The following is a 15,011-nucleotide window of genomic DNA, read 5'->3' on the forward strand; positions in this document are numbered from 1 at the left end:
TATTTATTTATGCATACAAGAACCGGGGTACAGGCCAGAGGTGTGGGGGGTGAGAGGATTCACCAGAGACAGAGCGGGGAACAGAACAGGCAGACTGACTGAAATACACTGCTGAGGGGAGCAGTGGGCGAGTCAGGAGAGGTCTGTCTCTCCATGTGGGTAGCTCCCTGGCTGGGGCTCGAACTCATGCTGCAGGGACTGTGGATAACTTCATAGGTTGCATCTTAACCCCTTGCCACCAGGGAGGCCCAAAATATTTCCTTTAAGAAGCAACCTTCCCCTTCTTTAAGTTTTGCATCTAAAATATTTACCCTTCAATGATATCTGGATATTGCCCATGCAGGTTGATCTAATTATTTTATCTGTCCAATATTGAAATTCCTCCTAGTCACCCTCATTTCTGCTCTGTAAATGTACCCTTGTCAGTATCTCCAAGCCAAAGAAACATGGATTTTAGTCTACACAACTCTGAGACTCACATATTAGCAATCGCCTATTATAATCATATTAAAGTGTTAATTTGAAATGAATATATGAAGTTTCTCTTTAAGAATATGGTGTAAAGGAGTTTACCTGGAAATGTTACACACACACACACACACACACACACACAGAAATGTAATCTACATAAATTATCATGATGGAGAAAGCCATCAACAAAATCTGTGCTGGGAATGAGGAGGATTATGAAGCACTCTAAGAAAATATTTTTAAGAGCTTCAAAATATTGAATATCCATTCTCCTACCCTGTGGGAAAGGAAATTGAACCTTATAATCTATTAGAAAAGTCACTAAACGCTACCCTTTCATAAAATCATTGACTGTTCCAGCCTGGTAACAGTAAGGACTTTGGATACTTAATTTTCTAAATGATGAATTTAAAGTGCAAAGAAAGTATGTGACTTGTCTGAAATTAGACTCTTTGGTAACCTACCTGACATCAGCACCCAATTTTTCTTGACCTCTCTCTGTCTCTCACCCATCTTTTTTCTGTTTTCAAAACACTACCCTTCCTTAAACTTAATATAAAATTGGTGAACAATTATTCATATTTTTCCGGAAGAAAAAAAAAGAAGCTAAAGTCCGCTTGTAAGGTTGCTACCAGTTCTGGTTAGGGCCGATTGGAACATGGTGGAATGTGGTTTGCTTTATTTGGCTGCAAGTTTTTCTCTGTAACTTGAGGATTCATTAGTTTGAAGTGCTGGCCTTTTGCCTCTTTCCAAGGCCATTTTAGATGCAAATTGTACCCCAGACATCATTTTTAAGTGACAGGAAAATCTCTGGAGATAACAAGAATCAGTTTGTTAAATTTATGGACCCTTTGCATTTTCTAATCCTTCTTGATGAATAACTCAGTTTCCAGCCAGGGTTTGAACTTGAGTTGATAAAGCATCAGTTTAAGCTGCTAGCTACTAAATCAATGTAAGTGATGGCTTAATCAGCCCGTCCACTCCCTCCACTCCCTTCCCACAGAATTCCATCAGGCTTCGATTGAGCTGGGTCAGCAAGAGACAGACACTTGGACAGGCCATTTGTAGCCATTAGATAGCATGGGCAGAGAATGTTGACGGCTAGATGATTCAGTGCTACATTGACGAGAGGGGTCCTCTGCAGAGCAAGAGTGAAAACTGTGCTTTAGAGATTGCTCAAGTTTGGGAGGTGCTGTGAATGTGAGGGAGGACATTATGATGAAACAGGGAGGAGATGAACCAGTTATGGTAAAAGCTTACAGATTCTGTCACTTACAGAGAAGACACTTTGGTGATAGGCATCTTTGTGGACTTGTGGACCCATAGTATGAATTCATGGCTGAGAACAGAAGATGCAGAAAATTATAGGGGTAGTTTGTAAGCAAACCCTTGTGTGAGGGGACAAAACAGGAGAGTTACTTATGAAGGAGGTTGGACCCTCTCAAGTCATCCCTTCCATGATTTGTTTATGTAAATGTCCCCCAAAAGGCTCATCTTTTCCTGGCAAATTGAGGATCCACATTTTCTGAAGGTGATGTTTTGGCATGCAGTTTTATTTTATTTTATTGTGGTGATACCTCTTTAGAGATATTCTGTCTCACCACCCCACACCCAGAGGCATCCAAAGTCCTCCACCACAATCTGTTGGACCTCCTACACACCCCCTTTGCAATGTAGTTTTAACTGTATGTTGTGGTTTTCTAGAGAAATATCTATTGCATTAACTGATTACCCAGCATGATAATTTGCCTTTAAGAAACAGTGTCCATGTAAATGCAGCATCTTTGAATAACATTGTTTTATTCAAAGGTCTTTAATTTTGACTTTGATGAGATTAAAAAAAAAAAAACAATCCCACCAAAAGCTGAATGAAATGACTGTTAGATTGGTTCACTTTTGGTCATGTTTTGTGAGAATCGGTCCCCAGTGTCAAATGAGAGCTTACTGTTGGTACTTTAATTTCAAGAGGAAAAGTGTCTGAAGGTGGGTGATCTTTACCTGAGTAGATGTTTTTCTCCACCTCACACTGCACATATAAGGCAGTATGTGAATAGGCAGATGGATGATATATGAATCTGTGATCATTTATAAGCCAGATTCCAGTAAGACACAAAGAACATGAGGTTAAACGTGAGCTAAGAGTTAGGGTCACATGAAGAGGCTGTTCTGTTTCTCTATTCTATTTCTTAGGATCTAGAGAGGTTGTCAATGAAAAGTTGGTCTGAAGAGCATGTGAGATGAACCAGTTTTCAAAGACTGAATCCACCAGGAGGAGATACATATTCATGAAGGCACCTGTCTCCATAATTTTGGTCTTGCTGATGAAACCATGGTCCATGGAGCAGCACCAGTAGCATCCCCTGGGAGCTTTAAAATATGCAAATCTCAGATCTCAAAGGAAATGTATTAATTTAGAGCCCCCAAGTAAAGATTTCCAAGTAATCCATATGAACCTGAAGGCTTGAGAGGCACAGTTTAACACCAACGAAAGCTTAGCTTTCTTGAGGACCTTACGGTTTCTGATCCTTGGCAACATCTCAGGTTTCTAAAGTCAAATCCATTTCTTTGAAAAGAAACAAAATTATGTTGTAATTTATCCATTTTACAAAAACAGTTTTCATATGCATGAGATACCCATTGCATTTTTAAGTGCAATGCATTAAGTCTCTTTCTCAGTCAAATTTATCAGTACATAAACCTTCACTATTTTAGTTGGAAAACAAAACCATATCCTCTGAATATAGTATAGATGTCCATGGAGTCTAGAGGTTGTAAGTCTGTATTTTCAGCCATAAATGAGAGACTTCGCTTGCCTAGTGGTTGATCGAGTGGTCTCTAAGACTCTCACCTGGTTCAATAGTGTTTCTTCAAAGCTGTATCAATTACCAAAAAGTCAGTGCAATAGGATCTGTTATAGAAACAGAAATACATTTTCACAATTAAGAAATTGGCATTTTAGTTGAGGATGCATGAAGATTTCCCTAAATGGGCAGACTTGTAAAAACAAAACTTATTTTTCATCTTTTTTGGGAATGTACTTAAGTAGGTACAAAGAACTTTGTGGGCAGAGGGGAGTTTGCTTAATAAACCAAAAAACTTGCACTAAAACCCAAGTTCCTTTTTTTAGTGGATTTTAAATAAATTAGTGAATAAACAAATATTTACTTTTAGCCAATTGCTACAGTAGGAGAGAGAAATGATAGGTTTTCCTAGTAATAATTTTTGTACTTTCATGTATATACTAAGAGCTGCATTGCTTCATTTAAAACTCAGGGAAAATATCTATGATTATAGATATAAAAATGGTTTCCCAGAAGTTTAAAAAATATTTCCTTCAAAATTATCATCCACATCCAAATTTAGAGAGTAAATGATCCAGTTCTTCTTGTCAATGGCAAAGTGGAAACAGAGTTTAAAGGTATGCAAATTAGACATAGTAAGACTGGAATTCTGAACAACAGCAAACGATAAACAGTGCCAACATATGAGCATTTAGATCAATAAATTGTTTCAGCTTTAATGTTTTACTAACATTATGCCCTTTGGAGTTACAGTAACAACAGTATTTTCCTTTTTTTTTTTTTTTTTTTCCAAAGAACAACAGTATTTTCCTTGGAAGTGAAATGATCCCATAAAACCTACAGATAGTTGAATTAAAAAAAAAAAAAAAACTAAGGGAAGTAAGAAATCCAGCCTTCAGTTTCTGATATATTTTTTCTTTTACAATTTTCCTTTGACCAATGTCCCAGCAACATATATAGAATGAAATATTCACATTTGTAGGCAAATGGTGCTTCATATTTCTCTTATTTATCTTCTTTCTTTTTTTTTAAGATTTATTTATTTATTTATACAAGAACTGGGGTACAGGCCAGATATGTGGGAGGGTGAGAGGATTCACCAGAGACAGAGCAGGGAACAGAACAGACAGAGCAACTGAAATACACTGCTGAGGGGAGCAGCGGACGAGACAGGAGAGGTCTGCTGTGCCATGTGAGACTCTCGCTGGCTGGCTGGGATTGAACCTGCGCTGCAGAGGCTGCGGACAGCTTCCCAGTGCGGTGCTCAACCACCTGCGACACCAGGGGAGGCCCATTTATCTTATTTCTCTATGTTTTGAAATTCTATAACGATCAGCTGGATAGTCAGGGAGGATTTAAATAAGGAAACATGTTAATGAGAATCAATTATTGCTTCAGAGACATTTTTAGCTGCTCTGGCAACTGCAGGAGCTTGGGAAAAAGACACAAGGTCTTTAGAGCTTGTCCCTTCTTTAGATGTTCTTCTTCATGGAAGAATGTGTTCTGTCCTTGTGATCTCTCCTTCAAATTTCAGAGACAAGGTGTGAGGCAAAAGTGTATTTTATGCTTTATTTCTTGTTTGTTTGTTTTCATGTTATATTTACAGTATGACCTCTTGTCAGATAACCTCTGTCTATCAAATACTGAAAATCTTCCCAGGAACCCACATTTCCCGTCTGTAAATGAACCTTTGTCAGCCTGGCAAGAAGAAAGGCTGTTGTAATTAAGCCTTCACCCCTCTTTATCCCTATTGAAGCCAAAGTTCTGACAATGAATTCACTTTTCTTATAAATATTGCTTAAATCATTTCACTTCCTTATTATACCAATAATACAGTTAAATCTATACTCTTTCCTGAGATCATTTTCATATCTGAGGGGATGAAAAATATGCTTTTTTTGCTCCTTCTGAACTTTTATAGCCCAGGTTTGATCAACCTTATGGTGATAGTTACTCTGGTCTGAATATTTGTGCCCAATCCCCAAATTCATATACTGAAGTCTTAACCCTCAAGAAGATGCTGTTAGGAGGTGGGGTCTTCAATAGCTGACTAGGTCACAGGGATGGGTTCCCTGTGATTGGTATTGGTGTCCTTATAAAATAAACCCCAGATTTCACTTGCCCTTTCTGCCATGTGAGGACACAGTTAAAACAATCACTCTCAGAACCACAAAGAAAGCTCCCTACATCCTTGCTGGCTCCTTGGCCTCAGACTTCCAGCCCTCAGAACTCTGTGAAAGAAATCTCTATTGTCTGTAAGTTACTCAGCTATGGCATTTTGTTCTAGCAACCAACGAGGACTAAGACAGCAGGGTAGGAAAGTACTTAGTTATTTTGAAGGAAGTTTTTGTTTGTTTATGATCTCATCAGAATTGTCCCAGGGGCAATTTTTTATTCTCTACAATTTTTATATTGCTAGGTAATTGCTCTGCAAATATAACCTTAATGCAGTGACTTAGGACTTCATTTGTTAATAAATAAATGGATGGCTTGGTCTAAAAGAAGACCACAAATATGCCTTAAACTCTTAGAGAAATATGACACACACTTCAGTCAGCGCAGTTTCTATATTGCAATAGGATGAAGCAGATGGTAAGATGCATTAATCCTCAACATTGCTCCTCTCATCATCTGAGCAAATTATAGTTTGGGTTTTTATTAGTAGGAATTTCTCCCTTCTGGGTTAATTCTTACAGTTATACGTCCTTAGGGCATTTACCCTCTTTTTATTTTAACCCCAGAAAATGATGCTGGGAAGTGCTTCACAAATAAATTGGAGTTAGAGGAAAGTCTGGCTTGGCATTTAGAACTAATGGACAGAGCAAGTTGACTCAGAGATAACCTAGCTGATTGGCATTGCAAACACCAGATGAAGTGATGGGCATGAAAAATACCTGGAACTGTAGTCAGCTTTCTTCTCATTCTGATAGTAGGTTCCAGTCTCTATAATGTGGCTTTGCACATGAACCTTAAACAGAAAAGAATACACTGAAGCAACTTGTCTCTTTCTAAATATATCTTGAAAAATAAAACCCTGGTTCAGATATTCTGTTTAAATTTGAGAACAATTTTGTCAGGAAGTGTCCAGCCCATGTTACTCTTAACAAGAGAGTGTTTATCCAAAAAGTTAAGACACATGAGTAATCTCACACTCAAATGCCAGTTCTCTGGAGGTGGGATTCCCGTAAACAGCCAGACACTTTGAACTTATGGGTTTCACTCTATGTCATACTTCAACCACTAAAACAACACACCACCATGGAGTTCTCCCCTGCTAAGCCAAAACACACCCACCTCATGGAAACTTGCACTGGAAAAATGAGAAAGAAAAGTATCTTTCTAGAGAAAGCTCATGTTCACGTCCTGGGTATTGATTAATCCCTCACTGTGCACAGTACATGGTTGCAGCCAGCACACTGGTTGTAGGTCAGGGAACCTGGTTCTGGAAGGACCAGGTAATTGCTGGAGGTATCAGGAAATTGCTCTACAAATATAACCTGCGCCTGCAACCTACAGGTGACTCTTTCAAGGGTTGCCTGCTTTGCAGAGTTCTGCTTGGCTTAAGAAATTGATTGCACAAGGAGCAAATTTCAAAGTTACTTCTCAGTTTTCTCACATCATTTTATCTACACATCTGATAATACATTCGTTATTCTTTCAGCTGCCTCCCCCATCCAGCTGCATGCTGTTGGAAGGCAAGGGTCAGCTCTTATTAGTTTGTAAGTCTCGAGCATTTGTTGACTAAAAGACTGAATAAACAGGTATTTTTCATGATTTCAGTTGGATAGGTTTTATACTTGAAGGCAGTTGATTTAAAATGTAAGACTTCCTTTCATGCATACATGTAACTTTGAGTGATTAATATAAATTCTGATCTCTGAGTGTGTGTGTGTGTGTTGCGTGTGTGTTCTTCTAGAGCACTGATGATAATACCTTGTAAACAATACTGGGAGGATTAAATTAAGATGGTGCCTTTACTCACGACACAATATATCGGAAGTTACATCATATTAGCGATTCCTTTAAAAGTGTCTTTTACTAAGTGTGTGGGACTCAGTTACTGTGAGCACTGCCTTCAGATCTGCACAGCAAATATCCATGAAAATAGTTTGGTCAATGTGGAAATTCTTCATATCCTGAGGAGTTGGTGTTCAAATCTGAAGTAATATTTGGCTTGGGAGATTGGTTGGGAAAATTAGAACACTGTAGAATTTAATTCCTGCCACAGACATAGGAAAATCCTAGAAGATGATACTTCATTTTTATGGATGGATTTTATCTATACATTCAACGTGATGAGTTAAGATATTTAATAGGATTTTTCAGACCTTCATTCAATCCACAACAGAGGGAAGATAAAAATAAGAGACACAACAGGGATCCTGCTGTGTTTTAATCACTTTTAAGATTGTGCTGAAAGTAAACTCAGCTTTTGGATAATTTATAGGCAGAAATTTGTGCAGCTAACTTAAAATTCTTTAAAAAATATCTTTCCCTCTAATTTTTGGGTGATTTTAATTTCAAACAGCTCCATTTTTTTTATTGAGATATAATTTGCATATGTCTTAAGTTCAACAGGTCTCGACAAAACATATACATTTCATGATCATATCCCAGAAAGAAAATAGAATATTAACCATTATTATCAACACAAGAAGATACCCATGTTCCTTTCTGGTCAATTGCCCGCCACCCCCCACCTTACTTATCACTAACTTGGAGAAATTGGTTTTGTGATTCTTTCAACAACAGATAGTGTTTACCTGTTATAGAATTTCACATAAATGAAATCATACAAACTGCAGACTGATATTTCTTATGAATTTGAACATAAAAACCCTCAACAAAATGTTAGCAGACTAAGTCCAGTAGCATATAAGAAGGATTATGTAGTGGGAGACTGTCAGATTTATTCAGGAATGGCTCAACATAAAAGTTTCAATCAATTAAATAACCCTGTTTATAGAATAAGGGGAGAAATGATCATTTCAATAGACACAGAAATAGCATTTGACTATCTTTCTTGAAAAAACATTCAACAAAACTAGGGATAGAAAGAAACCCTCAATCTGAAAAGAGGATGTCTAAAAAAAAATTCACATCTAACTTCATGGTAAATGGTGAAGGAACAAAGATGTTCTCCATAGAAGAAGACCAGATGTTTGCTCTCACCACTTCTATTCAACATTGCACTAGAAATCTAGTCCATTAGGCAAGAAAATGAAATAAAAACATCCATATTGGAAATGAAAAAACAATATGACTTTTATTTGTAGGTAACATGAATTTGACCATACACAATCCTAAGGAATCATGGTGATACTGTTGAAGCCAATAAAATAATCAAGTAAATTTGTAGGGCATGAGATCAGTATACAAAAATTAGTTTATTTTTATTCACAGCAATGAGACAACTAAAATTAAATTAAGAAAATTCCATTTACAAAAATTTTATTCCCATTACAAAATTCTACCTAAAGAGAAAGTATGTGGAAGTAAATTTAGCAGAAGTAAATATCTAAAACTTTGAAAATCATAAAGTATTGCTCAATGTAATTAAAGAAAATCTATATAATAGAAAAACATCTCATTTTCATTGTTCAGATGATGAATTATTTTTTACTTAGTTAAAATGACACCATGCCCTAAAGTGATCTACAGAGTCAATATAATCTTTACCAAAATTCCAGCAAGCTTTTAATTTTGGCAGAAAATGACAACCTGGCCCTAAAATTTACATGGGAATTCAAGTAATCCAGGATAGCCAAAACAATCTAGAATAAGAACACAGTTAGAAGACTCATATTTCCTGTTGTCAAAACTTATTATAAAGCTAGAGTTATAAAAACTGTGCAGTGTTCGCACAAGAATAGACATATGCACCAGTGAAGTGTAACTGAGAGTCCAGTAGTGCATGCTCACATTTATGGTCTACTGATTTTGAACAGGGTGCCAAGACAGTACCATAAAAGGGAATAATTTCTTCAGCAGATAGTGCTGGGACAATCATATCATCAAATGCAAAAGAATAAAATCGAACAGTTCCATCACACCATATACAAAATTTAACTCTAATTTAACCATAAATCTAAATGTAGAAGGTAAAATTATAAAACTCTGAAAAGAAAGTATAGGAGTAAATCCTCATGGCCTTGAGTTAAACAGATCTTTCCTAGGTGTGAAAATCAAATCACAAATGATAAAAGGAAAAAAAAAAAAAGAAAAGAAAAGTGGTACTTCATCAAAAATGAGACAAAAGTGGGAGGGACATGATGGAATCTGGAAGGACTATGAATGCCTTTGTGGAGAGTGAAACGATATGGATCCTATAATCATATACAGTGTTGAGACCCAATGCTACCTCTCTCTATAAAAAATAAGCAAACTCTGAAACTTGTGTTTCAAAGGGTTAAAAGACAAGGAGCTAAAAGACAATACACAGAATGAGATAAAATATTTGCAAACCATATATCTGATAACTATGTCTAGGACATATAAAGAAATCTTCCAACTCAATAATGCAAGATCAAATTAAATTTTTTAATTGGGTGAAGTATAGACATTTCTAAAAAAATATGAAAAAGTTTAATAAGCACATAAAAAGAAGTGTAGCAACATTAGAAGTAAAATACGTGAATAGATTTTTTTTTTCCAAAGAAGACATACAAAAAGTATTCGCTTGAAAAGGTCTTCAACATCATCAGCCATTCTTGAAGTGTGAATCAAAACCACAATTACATATGCAATCATGTATTATTTCACACAGTTCTCCATGGCTAGAATGAAAAGACAGAAAATATAAAGAGTGGAGGAATTAGAATGTGTATACACTATTGTAGAGAATGTAAAATTGGCAGATTTTCGAAAGTTTAAACCTAAAGTCACCACATGACCCAGCAATTCTATTCCTAGGTAGACATCCAAGAAAATGAAAGCTTATGCCCACAGAAAAACTTACACACAGGGGTTTATCACGGCAATATTCCTAATAGCCAAAATGTGAAAACAACTCAAATGTCAATAAGGCCAAGAAGAAACAAACTTATGAATGGATAAGTAACAAGTGATAAAACCATGTCATGGGATATTATTTGATGATATAAAAGAATAAAGAATTGATACTTGCTATGATATAGATGAACCTTGTGCTAAGCAAAATAAGCCAATTTTCAAAGACCACATATTGTCTGATTCCATTTATTTTCAAAGCAAAAACAAAGATTAACCTCAATTCAACCTATGCCAAAATTATTATACCCTGATATTTAAATGAATAAGGTTTCATTGTATGCATCTAGAAGTAACAGATTTAAAGACATACTAGATTCTATTATTATATTTGTAGTGTTGGGATGTCACTGATGGAAAAGAAACAGGGCTGATCTATTTTCTTTGGTGGTAAAATTGAAGCTCTCAGTTTACATTTAGTGGAGCGGGTTTGTAAATGTCTCGCTGTTTTTTAAAAATTCTATGAGCATCTACTGTGAAACAGAAATATATCTCTCTTTACATTCGCCAAACCATTATTACTCCCAGAAAGAGTTCACAGGAGGCAGCAGTGTGAGTGATGAAAGTGCTCCTTACCTTGACTTGTAAATTCCTCCCAGATCTTATTCCTCTATGACTAGACACACTAGCCATAACATAACTCACTTAACAGTTTATTTCCTCCACCGACATTTGGAAAGTATGATAAGTCACTGTCTGAACTTGGTACTACTGATAAAATATTTGATAGACACAGAGGTAAAGGAATGGATGGTATAGTAGGGAAGCTAGATAAGTAGGTTGAAAATTACTCTGGAATATGTACATACTCTAAGAGCAGATTTAGGAGTTATGGAAGCTCAACAAAAGGGAAGCTAACCCAGTAGGTGTAGGTGAAGGGAAGTGTCTAGCAGGCTTTTAATCTATCTCTGCATAAGGTAAGAACTTATGAAATATCTAGGCTTTAAAGAGGGGAGTAAGTAAAAAAAAAAGGCATTCTTGAAAAAGTGAAAAACAAGTTAAAAAGGCAAAAGGAGAGGGGGTATGCCTGTGTTGTTATCTTCAAGTAGCTTGACAGAGATTATTAAGGTACATGGTGGGATGTATTGCTGGGAGCTGCAGCCAAAGATGGATGATTCTGATAGACTATTCTAAGGAGTTTTGAAGTTCAATCAAAGGCACAGATGAGCTTAGGAAAAGCAGAGCCTCCCTGGTGGTGCAAGGGGTTGAACACACGAGTTGTGAAGCTGTCCGCAGCCTCTGCTGCGTGAGTTCAATCCCCAGACAACCGGCCAGAGAGCTGCCCACATGGTCTCCAGCAGACCTCTCCTGCCTTGCCTGCTGCTCCCCTCAGCAGTGTATTTCTGTCAGTCAGCTGTCTCTGGTGAATCCTCTCACCCCCGCACCTCTGGTCTGTACCCCAGTTCTTGTATACATAAAAAAATAAATCTTAAAAAAAACACACATTAGTGATAACATGAAAGCCTAGAGGGACATAAAATGAAGTCAGAAGGAAAAATAAGAGTCTATTGATTTACTCAAGATATGTTTGAACTGGAAGTAAAGCAAAAACATTTGAGATATATAACAAAGAATGCATTTTAGAGCAACCTAAGGGTAATTTGGGATGAGAAAGGGAAAGATTTAGGGTGACTCATAGGCTATTTTGCATAGTCAGAAACAAAATAGTATATCCAACTCCAATCTACTGGAGGTTGGAGAAGCAGTGCATGTTTGCCACACAAAACACTGAAATGTGCTCTGAACACCTTTGGTTCATGGAGTCTGTCAAATGTCAAGATGATTGTTGAGCACAGAGTTCTGTAATACAGCAAACTCAGCTACCTCAAGAGAAAACTGGAGAGTTGTTATTTAACAGGGTGTTGGGGGGCAGTTGCTCATGGAAAACACTAAGAATGACCAGAGACATTTTGTAAAAAGACCATAAGTGAGAATGTCATGGAACTCCAGGAAAGGTGGAGTTTCACAGAGAGCAGTTGAATCATGTAGATAAGTCAACTGACAGGTGTCCATTAGGTGTGAGGCAGAGACATACTCCAGAATTTTGGAAGAGTGTGTTCATGGTGTTTCCAGAGACAGACTGTATGGCTGGCTATAGAATGAGTGGATTGGCAGATGAATCCATGAAGAGAGTATAATCATTCAGAAAGTTTTATGATGGAGGGGAAGAAAATATTATGGTAATGGAAGGAGTTGTGGACTTTTTTTTTTTTACATATTGGTGGACTATTTAGATTGTTTTAATTTTTAGAAAAGGAAAAGGTGTATATGTGTGTTGGGGTTGGTTGGGTGTTCTTGTTTCAAGATTGAGGAGAAATTCCAAGGAGAGGTCTAAGAAGAACATTTCCACAGAGCACAGCAAGAAGAATTAAATTTGGACAGAAGAGGGACCCCTCTCTCCTAGAGAAGGGAGGGTAGATGGAAAGACAGATAACTAAACAAATCTATTCTTTATTTCCTTTGGAAATCCCAAACAGTAAAGAAACACAATTTCACTGCCCAGTAATTGATGATGCCATGTCCAAGTGTCTCCGTCTGGCAGGAAGAGCATATGATTTAAGATAGAGAATCTGCCTCCCTGTCTGCTTTGGGACCATTAGATGGGGAAAAAAAATAGGGTCAGTGAGCGGGGGAGGTAGAAGGGACAAATGAACTCTCCCTGGGTCCAATCGCACTATATTTTTATTCTCTATGGAAGAGAACAGATGTTCTCTTTTCCACCGAGAAAGCACCAGGCTTCCTCCTCAACTTCATTTTAAACAGGAGGTTTCAAGAGAGGCCACCCACAGCTCTGAGGGTTCCCACTGAGAGGAAAAATAAATGCCAAACCCATGTGCACTGAGCAAGGAGGAGCAACTGAGAAAAAACAAAACAAAACAAACAAAAAAAAAACATACACAACTTCAGACTCGAATGGCTGGATTAAGGGCAAAGATTAAGTTGACTAAACTTAACCGCTAATAGATCATTGTCATTGATTACAGGGTAACCTGGCAAAATATTGATAATCCAGTTTACTAAGCCCCAAAAGTATAGTTCTTAGGAAAGTATGACTTCTTTCCTTCTTGAATATTAATATGGTAATGGGGCGCGTGGAGGAATGGCATACAATCTAAGTTATGAAGCAGTAAAAAAATTATGAGTGTTAACAGTGGTACCCAGAGATTTTTTTGCATAGGGAAGTAGGTGAAGACCAAGCGTTCATGGAGTCAGAAAAAATAATCTAGAATATTAATTATTGACTGTCTGTTATCATCATGTGTGATTTAGGAAAAAAAAATATTTAGCAGCTTTATGTATCATTTTCTTGATCTTAAAATGCTGCATTTATTATAGTGACTTAAGGATTCATTATATGGTTAGGTAAATAGACACACATGTGATCTGCCCTTTATGTGATACCTTATACTATTTTTATTATTATACATTTTTAGACTATGTTTACTTACCATCATATATGTTTTTTAATACTATATACATTTAGTTTCATCAAAATCTTGCCAGGAAACAGAATTTGCAGATGGTTTGAATGAAGACGCTCTAAAGAAGGAATGACTTATAGAGATGAAAGAGGGTGAAGAAAGGGATAAACATAAAGGAAGCACAAATGACAGAGCTGGTGACCATGGAAGCTACAGCACTCCAAGGACACAGAGAAAAAAAATACTAGTGGTGGTCAAGACCTGCAGCCACTGGGGTCACTGGTCATCAGACATATGGCCCCTGCCAGAGACTTGATGTCTGTGCAGAAACAAAGCAAGAGAAAAAATTCCTGATCTTATCTTTCTCCATCCAAAGTGTCTTTTTAATCCCTATCATTGGCCCAAACCACAGAATTCAACCAACAAAGGGAATAGTGATACTTTCTACAAAGGTCAAATTCCAGGGTACAGAGCAGGTAAAAAGGTAGATAAAATGGACCCAGTCTAGAATAAGACTAAAATACTGAAGACAGTTCCTTAAAAAGCTGAAAATTAATATATATTACCTAAAATTACTGTAACTGTTAAGCTGAGGAAGATGATCATAATGACTATGTAGTATAAAATAATCTAAATATGGACCACCTGAGGGAATGTATATATTTGTGTATTATTTTCTAGATAAAAATCAGATTCTAGGCATATGGCAAGCACTCTTAAAGGACTAAATAGGATTGATGGAACAGACATATTAGATATTTGCAGTACTATCAAGTGATATATTCTGTTTGGAGAAGTACATATCCAGCTCTTAGTATGATGACAACAACAACAAAATCAATAATAATAGAGTCACTAAGAAAATTGGAGATATTTTACTTAAGCTAATTCACCATGTCTGCTTGAGATTAATATTCTAATGCATTGATCTGGTAACTAAAGAATTGTTTCATTTGTAATTGTCTACATGTGTTTAAAAGAAACTCCGTATTTTTCAGTTAGGTAAGAACAGACTTGAGATGAGATATTGGAAAGCTACTGAGACCAAAGGGAAGATGCGGATCTTTGGTAAAACTCTACATGCAAGGCATGTTTCACAAAATTTGCATGTGGAGAGCTCACTGGAATCTTAGTCCACACCTGCAAACATTGATGTATGACAATATCAGGATCATTTCCATCCACATGACCTCATCTCTTCCTCCTAACCTATGGGTCTTTTCTCCACTAGTCATACTCAATACCAATAGAAGTTTCTTGACTGTGTCTTGTTCTTAGGGACCTCTCAGCATTTTGTACCCGTTTTTAA

General features: G+C 36.8%; 1 long non-coding RNA gene across 1 annotated transcript in view; it reads right to left on the bottom strand.

Moving 5' to 3' along the window:
• Positions 1-6,201: 6,201 nt before the first annotated feature.
• Positions 6,202-15,011, bottom strand: part of LOC129144892 (uncharacterized) — a 66,706-nt gene continuing 57,896 nt past the window's right edge. The window contains exon 3 of the long non-coding RNA XR_008549694.1: positions 6,202-6,240. This is a non-coding gene — a long non-coding RNA (uncharacterized LOC129144892). The remainder of the gene's footprint in view (positions 6,241-15,011) is intronic.

Source organism: Talpa occidentalis, unplaced genomic scaffold (genome assembly GCF_014898055.3).
Source record: "Talpa occidentalis isolate TD23 unplaced genomic scaffold, MPIMG_talOcc4v2.1 talOcc4.7, whole genome shotgun sequence".
Taxonomy (NCBI): domain Eukaryota; kingdom Metazoa; phylum Chordata; class Mammalia; order Eulipotyphla; family Talpidae; genus Talpa; species Talpa occidentalis.